The sequence below is a fragment of the Elephas maximus genome, chromosome 20, assembly GCF_024166365.1.
Source record: "Elephas maximus indicus isolate mEleMax1 chromosome 20, mEleMax1 primary haplotype, whole genome shotgun sequence".
NCBI lineage: Eukaryota > Metazoa > Chordata > Mammalia > Proboscidea > Elephantidae > Elephas > Elephas maximus.
In genome coordinates this window covers 18242260-18262312 of record NC_064838.1, presented here as the reverse complement: position 1 = coordinate 18262312, position 20053 = coordinate 18242260, and the positions used below count along the sequence as shown (strand labels likewise).

The following is a 20053-nucleotide window of genomic DNA, read 5'->3' as shown; positions in this document are numbered from 1 at the left end:
TGGAGAGTGGGACTCACTTTGGAGCCATTGGGTAGAATATGGCTTCTGTTGTTTGCAGTAAAGAGACATATGTATGTCTGGCCGTCAGTCTTAGCTTTTGCCTTATAATCTCTTATGTTGTCTTTGTCATTTTTTTTTTTTTCCAAAATAGAAAACCTTAGATAGCTTTAAAGACAGGTCCTAGGCTGTCTTTTGCTGTACTTGATTTCGATGTCCTAAGGTTGGTACCAGGCATTTACTGCAGAGTGATTGAATTACGTCTTTATCCCTAGGCAGAGCAGGGACCACAGGCTGAAAAATGCCGACTGATGCACTTAAGCTATGTGTTGCAGTCTCGGCGGTCGTTGTGGAGCCTGCACAGATTTTCCGTGACACAGAAAACTCTTCTTGTTTAGATGTGCTGTGCTCAGTCTCATTCTAAAAGGGTATATATCTACAATCAGGTGATAGATTAGCAATGATGCAAGTGGAAAAAGAATAGTCCTTTTCACGTCTGAAGGCATGTTTGAATGTGAGTGGATCTAAGAGACAGTCTAATTCTAGAAGACTTAAGTTTGTTTGATTGCTTTTTTTATGGTCCTTATTTGTCTACACAAAAGTTGGGCTTAATCTTCGTTACACTACGTGCCAAAATTAGAATATGGATCAGAAAAGGATTCAGACTTCAAGGATCCTTACTCACCCTGGATATAGAAACAGGTTGAGTCTTCCCAGCTATACAGGGCAAAGGAGAAGAAACTACAGAATTCTATGCCACTGTTTAATCTTTTGACTCTCTCAGTTTGTTACTAGACATGCCTGGATTAAAAGAAAATCCCGGTCAGCACGTTTTAACTGACGTAGCCAACAACACAAATGAGCACCCTAAGTTACAGATAATTCACAAATGTTAAGGGGTTGCAGTTGAGTATTAAAAATCAAGTATTAGCCAGTTTTATGTATATATAGGTACTTAGAGTAAATAGTAAGGAGACCAGCACTCGGCTGCTAACTGAAAGGTTGGCGATTTGAACCCTCTAGCTGCTCTGCGGGAGAAAGATGTGGCATTCTGCTCCCGTAAAGATTACAGCCTTGAAAACCCTATGGGGCAGCTCTCCTCTGTCCTATGGGGTCATCATGAGTCGGAACTGACTTACAGCAATGGGTTTGGTTTGAGATTTAGAATAAATACTCTGTTGCATTAGCTTATTATGGTTAATTATAAAATCACATATGGTGATATCCTGTTTAAATAGTGGAAAATGTTTTGTTGTTTTTTAAAAAAAACTTCCACTACAAAAGGATGTTTTCACTTCTACCCTGAGCTGTCCTTTGTCTCAGGTTTCTTGTCACTGCCTTGGAGAAGTTTTCATCCCATACTCACCAATGCACTTGTGAAATTTACGAGACAACCAACCATGTCAGACTGTGTATTATTCCTTTTCTCTCCATTCTCATGGAACAGAATCCAAATAAGCAGGAACACCTGCCACACTGAAGAATAACGTAGCGTCACATACTCAATCTCAGGGTAGCAGCTTTAAGAAGTCTTTCAGAAAGGGTTTGTGAGTGCTGTCTGTGAAAATCTCTTAGCCAAAGGCAGTGTCCTGAGAGCTGTTCTGTGGTCATTTCTAAAGTAGTGAGATGTCCAGTCATCTCCAGTGGGCCGCATACTTCTGTGCACTTTGGAAACCTCCTTCATCCCCGCTCTGGTCCCCGTGCAGTTTGCTGGTGCTTGTGAGCAGCCGCCGCAGCAGCAGCAGCCCTGGGGTTTGGTGAGCTGCAATCTGTTAAGGAGATAAATAATGTGCTTGGCACGGCACTCCCACTCTCCTCTTTAATTTGTCTTACACAGGGAAAATTATAATTAAATCATTCAGGGTAAACCCTTGAGTGTAGAGAAGGGAAAAAACACTTTGGTAAAGATTGCCAGTAGAAACCCACTTCTCTGTTGCGCAGGGTAGAGGCATTTATCAATATTCAGCACTGTTACGGGAGGAGCGGCCCGTGTGATTTGTGAGGCGGGTGCCAGGGCTGGAATCGAGGCTTGTTAAGATCCTGTCCCTGTACAATCACTGCCACTCAGCATCATTAGAGTTCAAGACTGGCGCCACACTTCGTGCTTTGATTTTCTCCTGACAATTTAATAACGTTTATTGTTCTGATTATAGATAAATTCATTGACGCAATAAACATACCTCTGTTGTCTGGGCCTGAGAGAAGTGTGGTGGGGATCAAGGTCAGTGGGCAGAAGCTAAAAGGAGCTGCAAGCGGAAGACAGCACTTTCATGCCTCTGACTGTCACTGTGTTCCACAGGAGCAGGGAGTCTTGACTTCATAGGTGGATAGACAGATCTGAAGCCTGGGATACCTGTAAACACAAAGATAACGTCTTGTTTCCTTAAGTTGTCTGACTGTCTCCTTTTAGGAAATTCCAAGTTTTGGTGTGGGTAAACAAAATCAACAGAATGCAAATAAAACATTTATTAAAATGCTAAATTTAGTAAAGCCCTTTGAGCTTCTTGGATCAAAGCAGCTATGTAAATACAAATAGCAATTACTACTTAAGTAATTGCCTGAATTAAAATTCTAAATATCACATTATATTATAGTGCACAGGGGGAAGGAGAAGGGAACTTACGTTTAATCAGCTCCTCCTCTATGCCAAACACTTGGATAGCGATGTCTCATTTTAATCCACCTGATCACCTGTGTGCTTATTACACCCATTTTACAGGTAAAGAAGCTGAGTTGTAGAGATTAAATAACTGACCTAGGTCATGGAACTGGTTAGGGGACTATCCAAGATCCCAAACCAGGTCTGTCTTTTAGTTTATAAAATAGCTTTTAGAATTTCCATTGAGCTTATAAGTAAATACTTAATTATGATTAGGTTAAAATCAATGTTCCTGAAAGAACATTTCAAGACAACATTTATTGAATGAATCTTCTGTGTGCAAACCACTGCATTTAAAGGAAGATCCAAGTGTTTCCATTTTTAAGGTGGATGCAAATAGTTACTAGCCTTTCAAGAAGGGGAGGGCTGGGATTTGCAAAATACAAATCCTTAACAGTCTGAAACATCATATAAAGTGCAAAAATGAACCCCGTGTAGGATTTTCAGAAGGCAAATGCAAAACAAGCCTCTTTCTCCTTGAAAAGTTTCCTCACTTGCCTTGCTGCTGTGTGAACCTTGACTTTCTCACTGAGCACGTCGTATGGCCTTCATCCTTTTGCAGCTGTCCTCTTTAATCCAGGTCAGTAGGACTCCTTTTTCTGATTCTTCCCAGCTTTTTGCTTTAGTTCAGCTACCACTGTTGTTGTTAGTTGCTGTCCAGTCAATTCTGACTCATGGCAACCCCATGTGTGCAGAGTAGAACGCTCCATAGAGTTTTCAAGGCTGTGACCTTTCAGAAGCCAGACCTGTTTGTTTCCCAACACGCCTCTGGGTGTGTTCGAACCACCAACCTTGCAGCTAGTAATAGACCGCTTAGTTGTTTGAGCAACCCAGGGACTCTAAAGTACCATTAGTAGATGTTTTATTTCTTGGGTGTTTCTCAGATTAATCGCTCCTCCAGCTATTTGTTCCAAGGCTTCCTTAAGCATTTAGGGGAAAGAGGTTCCTTTAAACTGGAAAGATCTGGGATGATCAGCCTCAGCTTTCCTTGAGGCCATCATACTGTTCTCAGAAACAGGTGACCCAAACCACCACATCTCTATAACCCACCTTCCACCCAATCACGATATTCCTTCCTGCATTTTGATTTGCATTTACTGACATAGCCCCACGTATTCCAGTTGCTTATGTTTTCTGCACTGCACAGTTGACCAAAAAAAAAAAAACCCAAACCAACTGCCATCGAGTCGATTCCGACTCATAGCAACCCTATAGGACGGAGTACAACTGCCCCATAGAGTTTCCAAGAAGCGCCTGGCGGATTTGAAGTGCCAGTCTCTTGGTTAACAGCCGTAGCACTTAACCACTACGCCACCAGGGTTTCCCCACAGTTGACAGCTGCCTTCAAATAACCCCTGAAGGTTTTTGCTTGGCTAGTGTGCTTTTAGACAGTTCCACTTGATACACAGTCTCTGTTTTTGATTTGTGGCTTCTTGACATATTGCCATGTATTTGACTATATAACAGTAACAGTTGTGTTAACTGGCCCAGCTATTTCAGAAGGCAAGGAACTTTGAAATGTGGACATGTCCGATGTGCCTTTTTCTTTTCATTTTTTTTTTTTTAAACTAAATTCTGTGTTGATGAGTAAGTATTGGTGCTCTTGCTTTACTTGCAGAAGTTCTAGAAGCTTAGTTTCAGAGCTGTCCCAGATACACAAGCATGTAAATTTTACATATTTTTACATTCATATTTAGAGCCTTATTTCCTATTGAGCCAGAAGTTTCAGCAGTAGGCTTTTGTTGTTGTTACTGATAGCTGCCGTCAGGTAGGCCCCTGACACACGGTATCCCCGTGTACAGTGGAACAAAACACTGCCCGTAATCAGCTGTGGGTCAGACTGCCCCCTCCCATTAACTGAATTGCTCTTCCTCATTTCAGGTTTTTTGTGTGTTTTTCAAAAACCAGATAATAATTTCTTTTGCAGTTCTTTTGCTTTGAAGCACTTAAAACAAGCTAGCTACCCCGAATTTTTCTCTCCCCTTAGAGCATTTTGCAGAACCTGAAGTCAAGATTGTCTCTACACCCTTCAAAATGGCTCCTGGTACTTTCTATCAATGTACAGTGAGACAAATGGTCTGTAACAGGGGTTGGCAAATTTTGGTATATGGACTAATTTCCACCCGCTGTTTATTTTTGTAAATAAAGCTTTATTGGAACACAGTCACACTTATTCATTTACTTATTGTTCCTGGCTGCTTTCACATTATAATGGCAGACTGGAGAAGTTGCAGCGAAAACCATGTGGCCCACAAGCCAAAGATACTGACTCTCTGGCCCTTTTCAGAAAAAAGTGTGCCAACCATTTGCTGACCATAGGCTTTGTTCCGTGTTTCCCAGATTCCCTGGGGGCACAGTGGTTAAGCGTTCACCCGCTAACTGAAAAGTCCATGGCTCAAACCTACCCAGTGGCTCGCACAAAGATTACAGCCTAGGAATCCCTACTGGCAGTTCTGCCCTGTCACGTGGGGTCACCATGAGTAGGAATCAACAACACACAACAGTAACAACAACATTCTCCCAAGCCACTTAGTAAACATACTGCTTCCTAGGTCTCTCCCATGGAGACTTGGATTCCCTTGTCTGATCTGGGGTGTGGGAATTTGTATTTATTATATGAACCCTAGACTCCTGCTACTCAAAGTCAGTAGATAACAGCTTTGGCATCATCTGAGAGCTGGTTAGAAACAGTCTCTAGCCCCACCCCCGGCACAGTGGTTAAGGAGATACTTAACCAAAAGGCCGGCTAGCCAAAAGGGTGGCAGTTAGAATCCACCAGCTGCTCCTGGGAAACTCCGTGGGGCAGTTCTCCTCTGTTCTACAGGGTCACTGTGAGTTGTAACGGATTAGATGGCAGCGGGTTAGCCCCACCCCAGATCTGCTGAATCTCAGTCTGCATTTTAACAACACCCCAGGGATTGGCATGCACATTCAAGTTTGAGAAGCAGTGCAAGTAGCATGCTTCCTTTACTGGGTTTATGGCACTGTCGGAAAGGACAGGGTTTTTCCTGATAAAGTTGGTTAACATCTGAGACATACTCACTCCGTAAAGCTAGTGGCTTGCCATTCTCGTGCGAACCAACAGAGCAGAGGTAACATTTTTGGAGGGGCAGGACTTATTTGCTCCTCTTTTCAAGCTTTACCACTGGTCCAGTGGAGCCAAGGAGTGAATAAACCCTACGCCTGTGATCACGGGCAAGTGGCACAAACTCTTTATGGTTCTGTTTCCTTTTGTCTAAGAAGAAGGAAATGATACTCATCTCCAAAATTAGGCGTGGGAACGGAAGGACCCAGTACCTGACATGTGATGGTGATGATGATGCAGCCAGCATTTATCGAGCTATTACTTTGTGCTGTACACAGTGCACAGACAACTTGATACAGGACTTGCTGTTGATTTTCTCATTTAATCTTTACAATCACTTAGTGGTTCTACGCTTTCCTGTAGGTCGCTATGAGTCTGAATCGACTCGACGGCTTTGGGCTTCATTTTTTTTTTTTTTTTTTTAATTTTCCCATTTCATCTTTACAGTCGCCATCCCCTTTATACAAATGGTGTAGCTGGGGCCCAGAAAGATTTTATACCTTGCGCAAGACACGCAGCTATTTAGGGGCCAGGCTGGGTACTGGGTGGGACGCAGGTCTCCCTGACCCTCAAGTCTTTGCAACAATTGCTGTGTTTTGATGGTTCCCAGGCTGGCTGATTAGAACATGTTGACTCCACCCAGACCTACTGGATTTGAGTCCCCAGGGGGTAAAGTTTGGGCATCAAGACCAGGCCATAACCTCCAAGGATTATAGCCAGAGGCCAAAAAGCTGTCTGCTCACCAATAGTTTAGGAGAAGCCAAAAACAGTTAATTGCTGCCAGTCCTTTTTTAGGAGGGAAGTCAGGAGGCTGGAAACAGGGGGACAGTGTAGTAGAAAATCTGGATAGCAGGGCAGGCATGCTCTGTCAGATTCTATAGGTGACAGGAATGAGAAGTGCGTGTGGCCAGCTGCAGAAACCTAAAGTAAACCAAACCAAAACCAAACCCAGTGCCGTCCAGTCGATTCCAACTCATAGCAACCCTACAGGTGCTTATTTCCACTCCTGAGCAGACTCCTGGCAGCGTCACCTGCCCCACGTCTGCCTGTCCAGGAAGTCACCTATTTAGGCAAAAAATGGCCCTGCTTTTGTCAGAAAGATGCACCCTGGGGCTTGAGCAACATTTTGTACCCCACGCATGCTTTGGGGGCCTCGTGACCATCATGTTTGAAGAGGTGTGAACCACTTGTCTCATTGCTTAAAATCAATTGCTTCTGGGTTTTACATGCGGGAGGGAAGGTTCTTCAGGGCACTGTGGCACGTGCTGTGTGGCCTGTCATTCACACATGCCAGGAGGGGAAGAGGACGAAATTCTTAAAACATGGAGATGCCATAAGGGATAGGTTTATGGGTTTTTTGGACTCTTCACTTTGTGGGAGATTAAAGAAGAAAACTCCGCCATTGCTTTCTAACAGCTGTTGTGTCTTACCTTTAGAAAGTGTCTTTTACCGTAACACAGCATCCTTAGACTCTGTAAGTCTTTTCCTGTTTATTGTGTTTAAATGGTAAATGCTTTCCCATAAAATGGCATCATGGGTTCATTTTATACATTTTTCTTTAATTCAGTTGATTTTCATTTTTTTTTCCGTTTAGGACATGACATGATACAAGCTTTAACTGCAGGGCATTTCGTGTCCATTGTGCCGGATTTCCCACCCTGTTCTCTCACCCTATATAGGGTAAACATTGTTTGCTGATGTGTTGCTGGATGCTCTCATGGTTTCTCTGCCAAATCCCTGTTTGGCACCCGACCATTTTACTGGTGTTTGTGCTCGTATGGAAGGGCCTGCCCCCTCCTCCCACATACCCACCAGCTTTGTTTCTCTGCACTTTTTCTGCACCGAGGGCGCGTGTGGCAGGTGAACAGTGGGAACCAGATCTTTGGGAACCCACAGCATTGGCGATGGTACTGAGTTTTGCACTTTTACCTGTGAAAGGTTCTTATTGAAATGCACCCACTTACCCCTTAGGATGAAATGAATAGAAAATTTTCTTTGGCAGCATTCAAAAGTGGAAAGGGAAGCCAAGGGTCTAGGGAAGGCCATGTGGCCTGGAAAAATCCTGGTGTTATTCTGTCATCTTAAATGATGACTGGGACACCCATGTTCTTATTCCAATAATGGGCCAGGTGATGGGGGCGGGGCGGAGGCATGGAGATGCCTATGCAAGAGGCTTAAATAGAAACGTGTAGCTGTTTTTCAGGGTTTAGAAAGATGCTTTTTTGTGCTGGTGTTACCCCGAAGTCGGCTCCATAGCTCTTTCCTGGGGAGCTGCCACACTGCAGCTCACTTGGGTAATGCAAATGAAGGCATTACATATGTACGGCACTCCTAAAGTTCTTTATTCCACCCCCCTTGGTAATCAGTCAAGGCCTAAGTATATTATAAAGTATATTCTCCTCATTAAAACAATAGAGGAAGCTCACAAAGGGAAATTGTTAATATGTGTTCCAGCTTGTCATTTCTGCCTGTGTGAATACAGAAGATAACCATTCCTTGGGGGAACTATTTTGGGAATTGAGCAACAGATACGCTAGCCAGAGAATTCTCTTAACTGTAATTTTCCCTTTTGGTGAGTACTTAAAATCACATCCTGATGGGATCCTCGGTGCCACCGCACATACAGAGCACAATTGCTATAGCCCAGGTGGTGTTAATATGGGACGGTCCCCTGGGCACATGTTACCAAGAGTTGTACAGCTTGTTTAGTGTGTCTTCATCCATATGGCAATCTGTCCCATTCATAGAAAGGCATCGAAGCTGTGCCTTGTGGGTACTGTGGTCAATGTAGTGTGAAAAGGAGGCTTCGGCTAGCACCAGCCTCTTCTGTAGTTTGGTTGTAGATCTGAGTTACAGTGTGCGTACACAGTGCATGTACACACTAACATTCAACTGAGAAGAAATGCCAGCACAGCTTTGCTGGTTTCCTCTCTTCCTCCTTCATTCTCACAAGCACATGGTTAACTCAGCAGGTATAATTCTGGTGCATGAAACACCCTCGGTTTATAGAAAGTCAGTTAAAAAAAAATACAACACAACAAAGTACAGACCTTTCTGGGTGGTTGTTCAAGGATTAACTCAATGTAAGGACTACATGCCTGTACTAGAATTCCTCTATAAACTATGTGGTTTCTGTTGTTCTTTTTTTCCCCCTTGGTTTTAGTTGCAAAAACTATTTTTGTTGTACAGTTTGGATTGTTGGCCTAATATTTTAGTTTTCCAACTTAAAATAAAAAAGGGGAAAAAAAATCGATCAACCTCAGCAATGTGAGAGCAAAACATTTGCTGGAGGTGTTAGAATGCAAAAGGAGAGTCAAGCAAACAGGATTTGCCAGTGAATAAGGTGAAAAATAGGGATATTTTAAAAAGCACTTTGGAAAATTTACCAGGATGCAAAGCCCCTTCTCCATTTATACACCCAAATGTTGTTGTGCTTTTGTGTAACTATTTGTGTTCTTGTTTGGTAAACAAACAGACCCCATAGCAACTGTAGCTGGTGATATTTATACTACCTGTAAGACTTCCCTAAACAAAGAGACACACGACCTTCAGATTTTATTTTAGAGTATTCAAGGAAGTCATTCCACAAACTAATGTCTTTTTTTCTTTCTCCCTCTTTTTTTTAAATTTCTTTGAGGTATATCTTTGAAGGATTTTTTGGGTATATGTATTTTACATATGGATTTTGAATGTTTAAAGTGTTTGAAGGTATATTATGGCAAAAGGAAAGAAAACCCTAAAGTGTTTGTGTAAATGATGTGGTGTTTGCTTTTAAGAGGACCATTTGAGTCATCTGGTGGAATATCAGGTCAGGCATCCAGAAGGTTAATACTCTGTGGAAATGATTACTGTAGACCGTAGACTCAGGCAGGCATCTGCAGTAAGGACTCTGTCTCCACTTTTCTATCTGAAGTATTGATGGAAACATTCTGGTACATATCAGCCCCTATATTCAACTTACATTTTCCCATATGAGTCATATTTACGGCAAGAACAAGATGTCTCGTGTTAAAGATCAGTGTGAGAAATAAATGGCAATTTGCTTTAATTAGAAAAAAATTGACGCCAAAAGCTGGAAGAATCCAGTGGCGTTTGAATAAATTAGAAGATGGCACAGACAGCAGTAAAAAGTAACTTAACAAGGACAAATGGGACGTTGTTCAGAGTTCTACAGAAGTGTGTTCCTCAACAGGACAGAAATCACTTCACAGTACCAGCGTGTATCCATTCATCCTGCAGAAACTTACAAAGTTCTAAGCATGTTTCAGGTGCTGTTTTCAGCTCTGAGGATATAACTGTGAACACAACAGACCAAGCCTGTCCCCATGGAGCTGATATTGCAATAGAAGAGAAATAGAACAAATAATTACATAACATAAAGACAGATACAAATAAGCTGGTGGGGGGGGCAGTACGGGAACAAAGCAGGGAAGGGTGGGGACAAGTTTGCTATTTAAAATAGATGGGCCTGGCAAAGCTTCTCTGAGCAGGTGCCCCTTACACAGACATGAAGAAGTGGGGGAAGAGCCCACCAGGCTGAGGGCATAGCAAAAACAAAGGCCCTGAGGTAGGGCCAAAAGTAGAACATGTTTTCCTGCATCATGTCCCATAGCTGATTGCACGTGGGCGTCGCTGTGTGTTGAGTGGTTATGAGTGTGGGTTCTGGAGCTGGACTGCCTGCATTCCAGTCCAGGCTGCCCACTTACACAAATTACCTAATCTTTGCTTACCTCCATTTTCCTTTTGGGAAATGGGTATGATACCAAATCATCCCTTACAGTTTAAAGGTGAGGATTAAATGAGTTAACATATTTTAATGCAGGCACATAGCAGGTACTCTATAAATATTAACGATTTCTTGCTAATTATTATTAAAGACTTTCATTCATTTGAACAACACTTATTGAGCATTTAGTGTATACAAAATGCAGTAGGGTGTATGATTTGTTAAAAACCAGTATGAGCACTAGCGGAATATCACAGTGTACGTGTTTTTCCCCCCACATATGCCTCATGTGAGATTTTAGCACGCATGGGGCTCCATGTAGGAAAGGTTCCATCTCTCATCTCTCTTGTCATTTGTACCCTATCAGCTGGCACAGTCACCCTGGCATGCCCAACGTCAATGCAGAGACTAGATGGAATGTTCAGAAAAAGGTGAACCTTCCCATTCAAAGCACAAGAAACAAACTGACCCAGAGAAGAAATTAAGAGTAGCTACGTGTTTGCCCACATTTGGGCACAGATGCTGTAGAAGTACCTAATTAGCGTTTGTTAATACCGCAGATGCTCCCAAAAATGGAGAAAATTATAGTTTCTGAGAAGAGTGTTTCTCGGCCTTTAGCTTGCATCAGAATCACCCGCAGGGCTTGCTAAAACACGGATTGCCAGGCCCTTCACCCAGGAGTCAGGGGTGGGGTCCTGAGAATAAACATTTCTGATAACCTCCCAGAGACCATCCTTGTAAACAGAAAAATTCTACAAGAATACAGCCCAATGTAGTCTATTTTCTAGAACAGGATTCTTTTTAAACATTGCTTGTGTTCACCTTTAAATCGTTGGTTTTGTCTTCATGAGTTTTTTTTATGCCTAAAAGTGTTCCAGTGTCCCTCTGAGCTCCTACTGGTACTTCAAGGCCCTGATCAGATATTTCAGTGCTTTATGTTCCAGCCATCTGTTTAATTATCTCTCTCTCCCCAACTGGAGGAGAATTGAGCTGAACGATTCCAGAGAGGAAAAGAGTTTATTCATAGTCACAGTCGTTACCAGTGACCCTCCAAACTTAACTTGGTTGTGTATCTGATGAATATAAAAAATTTTTGACTATGCATCCCTATCTATCTTTATTGATAAGTAAGATACATGTTCTAACATAGTAATATGTTACCTATATTACAAAAATTAGAGACCAAGAGAATGAGATTGTTAACACATGTACGCACATATGTGTATATATACAGAAATTCTTACATTGTACCACCCACTTGTGGATCTTGTTATTTATCCCAGTTTGAAGACTCAGATCTAGGAACCCGACAGGATGCTTAACGCAAAGTAGCTGTTTAATAAAACCTGCTGAATTAGGGATAAATCCGTCACCGTCAAGTTAATTCTGGCTCATGGAGACCCCATGTGTGTCAGAGTAGAACTGTGCTCATTAGGGTTTTCAGAGGCTGATTTTTCAGAAGTAGATTGCCAGACCTTTCCTCTGAGGTGCCTCTTAGGGTGGACTCAAATCTCCAACCTTTTGGTTAGCAACTGAGCATATTAGCCTTTTATAGCATCCTGGCTCTTAGGGATAGAGAAGAGTGAAATCTCATGAACATTAGTGAAGCATCTTGTACTACAGAAAAATAAAAGTAATTGCATAAAGTAGAGAGTACAGTGGTTAAGAGTTACGGCTGCTAACCAAAAGTTTGGCAGTTTGAGTCCACCAGCTGCTCCTTGGAAACCCTGTGGGGCAGTTCTACCATGCCCTGTAGGGTCGCTATGATTCGGAATCGACTGAACAACAATGGGTTTGGTTTCGTTTTTTATTTAGGGAGTAATCCAAGGAAACATAAAAGCAAGTGTCTAATGGTTTTGATCTACTTTGTATCTTTAGCTCACTTGTCTCTCAATCTGGAGCCCTGTTGGTACAGTGGTTAAAGCTAACCAAAAGGTCCATGGTTCAAACCCACCAGCTATTTTGTGGGAGGAAGATGTGGCAGTTGTCTTCTGTAAAGATTAAAAACGTAAAGATTACAGCCGTGGAAACCCTATGAGGCAGTTCTGGTCTGTCCTGTAGGGTCACTATGAGTCAGAATCAATGGCAGTGGGTTTGGTTTGGTTTGTCCCTCTATCTATTGCTTTCTTATCTGGTCGCCATGATTAGATACATGTTTCTTTCGGTTCTGGGATATAACATAACTCTTGGAAGTTTTGTGCTGATAATCCCATAGAGTATTGGAGAATAATTAAATAAGAAGTGTTAATATTGAAACTTTTGTTTTTGCCCTTTGGTTTTCTGGGTGTGGTCAGTTCCCCTACTATATGGACGAAGTTCCACATGGGCCTTGGACTCACTAGTGCAAACATATTGCATTGACATAAGGAGTATGCCTGCCTAATGGTGTTAATAACTTTTGGATTAGTGGTCCCTAAGTCTGTGTTGATTACAGCCACTCTTTGGAAAGCATTCTGTTTCCTTAACGAAATCCCAGTGTTAATGTGACCGACCAGTGGTAAACTCTTAGTTACAAACTCAGGAGAGCCCTGACTGGTGTCAGAAACGAAAGGTGGACCGCTGCCTCTTCCTGTTCTTTTCCTTGGTATTCATTCTTCACTCATCTTAATGAAAACACAGGCATTCTGTCTTTGTCAGCATCTGCTGTATGTTTGTGATTGGTCAGAATGCACCAGCCAGCCTCAGGTACTAAGGCTATTGTCCTGCTATGCTGTACGCTTCTGGCGCTGGGCAGTCAAGATGGCACGTTTTACCCAGTGTAGCTGAAAAAGACATAGGGCAGATTGGTGATGTGGTTGGTGAAGAAAGAAAGTACCAAACTTACTACCTATCGTGGCACCCAGCCTTAGGCTCTTGGCATTGGAAAGCAGCCAATTTCTAGTCACTTAAATTGCCTACACCGGAGTGGCTCCTAGATTTTGAATGATTGATAGATTGGTTCTACACCCACTTCTCACTTACTATCTCATCATCTGTTGTTTCGTATTTATGACGATGGTAAAAAAAATCTTTCTGACTATTTTGCACATTAATGACATATGTCTGGCAGTAAAGAACATTGAAGTGCGAGGCGAGAGTGATGCTGGCTGTGATGGTTAAGGTTATATGTCAACTTGGCTGAGCCATGATCCTCAGTGGTTTGGTAGTTATATAATGATGTACATTGGCAGTTATGGAATGATGTAGTCACCCTCAGTTTTGTGATCTGATGTGATCACTCTCCATTTTTGTGTAACAGTAATTTTTGCACAACAACCTGGTCTTTGGAACCTAATCATATCAATAAGTGAGGAGTTGGTGTGGTCCTAAAAGCACTAGGCAAACTGCGCTGTGGTGCTGACGATCCTGAGACTCCTGCTTCCCCATTGCAAATTCAAATTAACATGTGTCCTCAGAGATTTGCCACTGGGTTAATCTAGTTGCACAGTGGATCTCCTTGAGCTTTTGAGTTCCCAAACTTAAGGCATTTTGAGTATGTGCCCCATTGTCAAGGTGTTTGCCATATCCGCTTATATTACTATTTATATTCTTTATATATTTGTTTTCTGGGTGTTGTTGCTTCCGCTAACGTATGGATAAGGTTCCACCTTGGTCTTAATGAAGTATCTTATACTATAGAACAATGTTTTTACATTTATAATTATTATTTATAGAGAATGTCTAAAACAATAGGTTTATATTATTATGTTAATATATAATTATGTATTAAATATATATTTACCTATAATACGTAAAACAGTCTAATGATATAAATTTATCTATGATATCAATTATATATTTTTTTAAATCAAGAAATGCTGTCTATAAAATCAGGTCAGAGATGCTAGCTATATTTTTTGTGTAATACAAAATTAAAATAAATCTACAGTTATTTAAAACTCTGCATCTTTGCACAGCCTGACATTGTGCAGATCATCAATGAATGCGAGCCTATCACATGCTAGGATGTTTTGATCTAGAATTCCTTCTTTTGGCTGGCGAGAGGGACCTTGGTTGATTATAGTACTATGCCAAAGGGACCACAGCTCTGCTTACATGGTATACCCTAGTTGCCTAGAAAAGCCCAAAGCTACCACTTACCTTCCTAAAAAGTTGACTTAAGACCTTATCTGAGCATATGTACTGCTGTGCTCTGTTCAGGGGACCAGCCCAGCTTAGAGGACACCTAAGGGTGACCTAGAGTTTGGGAACTGTGAAGTTTTGAGGTTCTGTCAAACGCATTGACTCAGCCATTTACACCGGAATATTCCAGATTAATAACTGGCAGCCACTATTTGACCAAATCACTCAACCCGTAAACCCATTGCTGTTGAGTCAATTCTGACTCATAGCGACCCTATAGGACAGAATAGAACTGCCTCATAGTGTTTCCAAGAAGCAGCTGGTGAATTCGAACTGCTGACATTTTGGTTAGCAGCCAAGCTCTTAACCACTGCACCACCAGGGCTGCACATCGTTCAGCAGATCTGTGCTAAAATAAAATTGGTGTTTGTTAAACGGAAACAGAGAATGACCTTTTCCCTGCGCTAACTTCCTTCAGTCTTACCTGTTTTGCCATAGTTAATAAAATATCCTTGCGTGTAATTCTTAAATAACTTTGGGACAGCAAGCATTTTTACGTTTGGTGGGATCGCCCAGTGTGGTTAAGTTCTACGGCTGCTAACCAAAAGGTTGGCAGTTTGAATCCACCAGGAACTCCTTGGAAACCCTGTGGGGCAGTTCTACCCCGTCCTACAGGATCTTTATGAGTCTGAATCAACTCGATGGCAACGGATTTGGTTGGGTTTTGACCACTTTTCCTATTTATCCATCTCTAACTTGCCTTTCAACCCACAATTTATAAGAGGGCACCTCATATGTGCTTTCTTTAAGCACATTCATATTTATGTCAAATACAGAACAGGCATCTCCCAAGACCCTTAGTATTCAAGTTGTGGTCCATGGCCCACCAGCATTGGCATCATCCAGAAGCTTGTTAGACTTGCACCACGTGGGCCCCACCCCAGACCTACTGAATCAGAACCTGCCTGTTACAAAGATCTCCAGGTGATTTATATCCAGAAGAAATTCTGAGAAGTACTACTTTAAGAATAGCAGTGGAAAAGGAAGACTTTGTGTCTTTACCTTTTCACACAATTCTTGCAAGCTTTTAGACCTGGTCAGCATGCTTTGAGTCATTCACCTGCTTTCATTTTTGCTGTATCTGTAGACAACTGTTATTACCAGTTACTTAACATTTTTCTAAAACTTAGCTAACACAAATAAGTTTCATATCAGTTCCATCTGCAAACTCATGAATCTGGTGTACTAGTCATTTTGTGTGTGTGTGTGTGTGTGTGTACATAGCATGAATCCATAACTGTGAAAATGAGAGTTATCTGTAGACCTTTCACACTTGCCTAGCCTACCACTAGTGGGCCACACCCTGAGCACCATTGCAGAAAGATAACCTTGTATTCCTATCAGGATAATTTCCAGTTAAAAAAAACCCTGGACTCAAATGGTTACTAGCTTGTGTTTCACATGTAAAGTGAGGCGTAATACCTAGAGCAGATAATAACAATAATAACAATAATCTCCATCATTGTTTAAAAGCACAGATCTGGCATTTAATAGACTAATTCACCATCACTCCAATTGCAAGTTCTATGCGTGAATATCATATCACGAGGGAACGTGAAATCCTCTAATTAAACATGATTTGAAAAGCAGCAGAAAATTAAGATGATGAGCGTATGGGGAAGGAAAGTCAAGGATTCACTGCATGAGAGAGGAAGAGAGAAGCGTGCATGTTTGTTACAGTTTTAGAAAAACTCTAGGGTCGGTTCTTTAATAGACTTTAATAAACTCTAGTATTTGTGGTGTGATTTTAGAACCCATTGGCAACTGACTTTTGGAAAACTGATTAATAAACACGTAGAATGGGGTATTTCTGTGATGAGTGAAAATCAAATTTAAAGGCTGTAGGCTAGAAATAAATAAAACCAGTCTAGTCGATTCTGACTCGTGGTGACTCCGTGTGTGTCAGAGTTGAACTGTGCTCCATAGATTTTTCAGTGTCTGATTTTTGGGCAGTATATCACCAGGCGTTTCTTCTGAGGCAGCTCTGGGTGGATTCGAACCTCTAACTTATTGATTAGCAGCCAAGTGTGTTAACTGTTTGCACTGCCCAGGGACTACTAAGTAAGGCATTGGTGGTTCAGTGGTAGAGTTCTTACCTTCCTTGCAGGAGACCTGGGTTCGAGTCCCAGCCGGTGCACCTCATGCGGAGCTACCACTCGTCTGTCAGTGGAGGCTTGCCTGTTGCTATGATGTGGGACAGGTTTCAGTGGAGCTTCCAGACTAAGATGGACAAGGAAGAAAGGCCTGGCAACCTACTTCCAAAAATTGGACAGTGGAAACCCTGTGGATCACAATGATCTGATCCACGACTGATCATGCGAGTGGTGCAGGACCGGGCAACAATTTTGTCCTGTCGTGCCTGGGGTCATGGTGAGTTTGGGGCCAACTCCATGGCAGCTAACAGCAACGTGCTAGAAATATGGTGTCTCTGTTGTCTGGGAAGCTTCAGTGTGGAAATCTGTGTCTCAGTGTTTTCAGTGAAAGTTCAAGGAGAAAGGTCGTTGTTACAAAGCTATGAGGAAAGAAGGTGCAGTGCTCACATCTGTATTTATCCTGTTCCCACATATCATTTGCGCTTATTCAAACAGGTATATAACCTCCCTCTCCACCCCCCATGCCACATGTGAAAACACAATGAAACTTGACCTGTCGTTTTACTTTCTGCAAGAGACTGCGGTTTGACTTCCAGCCGATTTTGAGTAGATACACAGTAGTCTGAGACGAATCAGAAGAATAAACTCTAAAGTGGAAAATTGCACTAGGCATTTAAGTAATCATCGCTTTTGCTAATGTGACTGTACATTGCTCTTCTTTATGAAATCAGCTGTGGACAGATTCCAAGGCCAGTTCCCCTCATTGGGTATCTTTCTGTGTGGCTGAGCATTCATTCAAGTGGACATATTGTATCTATCACAGATACCTTTTATCCTTTTTTGAAAAAAATATTAGAATAAAAAACTGAAAGTCTGATTATATTTTCAGATATGAACTCATCACTGAAATAATTTGGACTCAGATTCATACTTTTATAATCAAATGTAAAAATTCCTGTTATGGTACTGAATATCTCATTAAAAGTAGGAGATGGTGGCAAAGTAGAGTAAAAAGAAATTCGATAGGAAATTAAAAGTTATGAGAGAGAAAAGAGAAAGTAGGATCGTTTTTGTATTAAAAAAAAAAAAAAAAAAACCCAGTGCTGTCGAGTCGATTCCGACTCATATTATTATTAAAGAATTTAGCAAATAAAAAAAGAAGAAAGCTTTAATATACTAAGTGGCTTCCCTTGACACCTGCCATTGTTATAATCACAGTTTTAGTGGAAGACGCTTTTTATTGATTGTCCTGAAACCGTATCAAGGGAGCCAGCTTTCTGGAAACCTGAGGTATCTGGAATGGTTTTAGGTCACAAAAAATTAATGTTTTGGCTGGAAATGAGCAGTCTTTTGCCTCCCAGCCAAAATCATAGGCAGTGATGGCTGAGGGGGGAGGATTTTGTGGCTGACAGCGTTAATTGGGTGGACAGAAAGAAGCATGCACCTTTGAACAGGAGACCAAAGACGTTGGAAAGAAGACAGAGAGACTGAAGCAATAAGGAGCCTCAGAAGTAATTTGTCAGCAATCGTGTCTTCATCATTAGGATCCTGGGTGCCTGTCTCGGGGTCAGGAGTTCCATAAATTTTGGCTAGCTTAATGAAAGGCCTAATGGTAGGAATGGAGGTAACTAGTGTAGAAGGGAGGGAGGCAGAACAGCTTCTAAGTCAAAGGAGACAGGAAAGGGGATTAGTTGTACTTTCTGGTGTATTTGCAGTGGGTGGAGGGTGGATTAGAAGAGAGTAGCAACCAACTTCCTGTTCCACGGCAACAATATGGACACCATTACTCCTAACAGAAAAGCAAAGCCATACTCATTTCTTCATCCAGTATTCATTATACACCTACCCTCTGTTCGTCTTGTCAGTAACAAGATGGGTCAGTCATTTGTGCCTACTCCCTGGTTCATCTGCATATCCTTGAGGCAAGATTGGTGGAGGTTTTACCACTGGGAGGGGCAACACAGGCCATCTTGTGTGGTTCCCTTCAGTTTTCTAGATGAGGAAATAAAAGGCCTGGGCAGGTGAGTGACTTGCAACGTTCCTGCTTATTCAGCACAACTGTAGTGAGAAATGAGGTCACCATGAGCTAAGCTCTCTGTCCTCACTGGATAGAAATGGTGTTGGCCTTCAGTCAGAAGTTAAGTTATACTCCGTTTACACGTTAAGCACGTTCTGCAGAGATTTTTCATGCACAAAGGATCAACGGGATCTTGGAAGCAAAGTTGCTCCAAGGCACTCATTCTTCAAAAGTTTTTGTTGCCAAGCTTTTATTTTTATTTAAAATTTATTTCTGCTCCCCCATCAAATTTTACCAAATTATTTTATATTTTAATGCAAATCCAAAAGTTACTTTATAACTTAACTATAAATTATTTTCAGAACTCCAGCAATATGATGGGAAAAAAAGAAGAAATCTAGTAAAATGGGATAAAAAATATAGCCTAACCCTTACATTTATATTCAGTTGATTTTTTGAGAAGGGTGCCAAGACAATTCAATGGGAGATAGAATAGTCCTTTCAAAAAATGGTACTGGAACATCATGCAGAACAATGGATTGGACCTCTGCCTCACATCATATATAAAAGTTACCTCAAAATAGATCATGGACTTAAACATAAGAGCTAAAATTATAAAAAAAAAAAAAAAAAAGAACGTTTAAAAGAAAACATAGGAATATGTCTACAATGCCTTGTATTAGGCAACAGTTTCTCATATATGGTACCAAAAGGACACATGATAGATAAATAAATTGGATTTGATCAAAATTAAACACTTTGTGCATCAAAGGGTACTGTTAAGAAAGTGAAAAGGTAACAGAAGGGGAGAAAATATTTGCAAAACATGTATAAGGGTCTACTGTGCAGAATCTAATGAGCCCTAGTGGTGCAGTGGTTAAGCGCTCAGCTGCTAGCTGAAAGATCAGTGGTTCAAACCACCAGCCAGCTCCATGGAAGCAAGATGTGGCAGTCTGCTTCTGTGAAGATTGCAGCCTTGGAAACCCTGTGGAGCAGTTCCGCTTTATCCTTACAGGGTCACCATGAGCTGGAGTCGACTCAGCAGCAATGGTTTTTTTTAATCCAGAATGTATGAGGAACACTTACAAATAAAGAGACAATTTAAAAATGAGCAAAGCATATGAATAGGCATTTCTTCAAGGAAAATATACAAATGGCCAATAAGCACATGAAAAGACGCTCAGGATCATTAGTCATTAAGGGAATGCAAACGGAAAGCATAATAAGGTAACACTTCACATCACTGGGATGGCTGAAATCAAAAAGCCAGACAGTAACAGGTATTAGTAGGACAGTGGAACCCTCACATGTCGTTGGTGGGGAGAAGACATAATTGTGCGGCTATTTTGCAAAA

At 41.5% G+C, this 20053-nt stretch overlaps 1 protein-coding gene across 10 annotated transcripts in view; it reads left to right on the top strand.

Moving 5' to 3' along the window:
- The window catches only part of FOXP1 (forkhead box P1), a 416711-nt gene that overhangs the window by 332164 nt on the left and 64494 nt on the right, over nucleotides 1-20053 (top strand). The gene's annotated exons all lie outside the window — the stretch shown is intronic.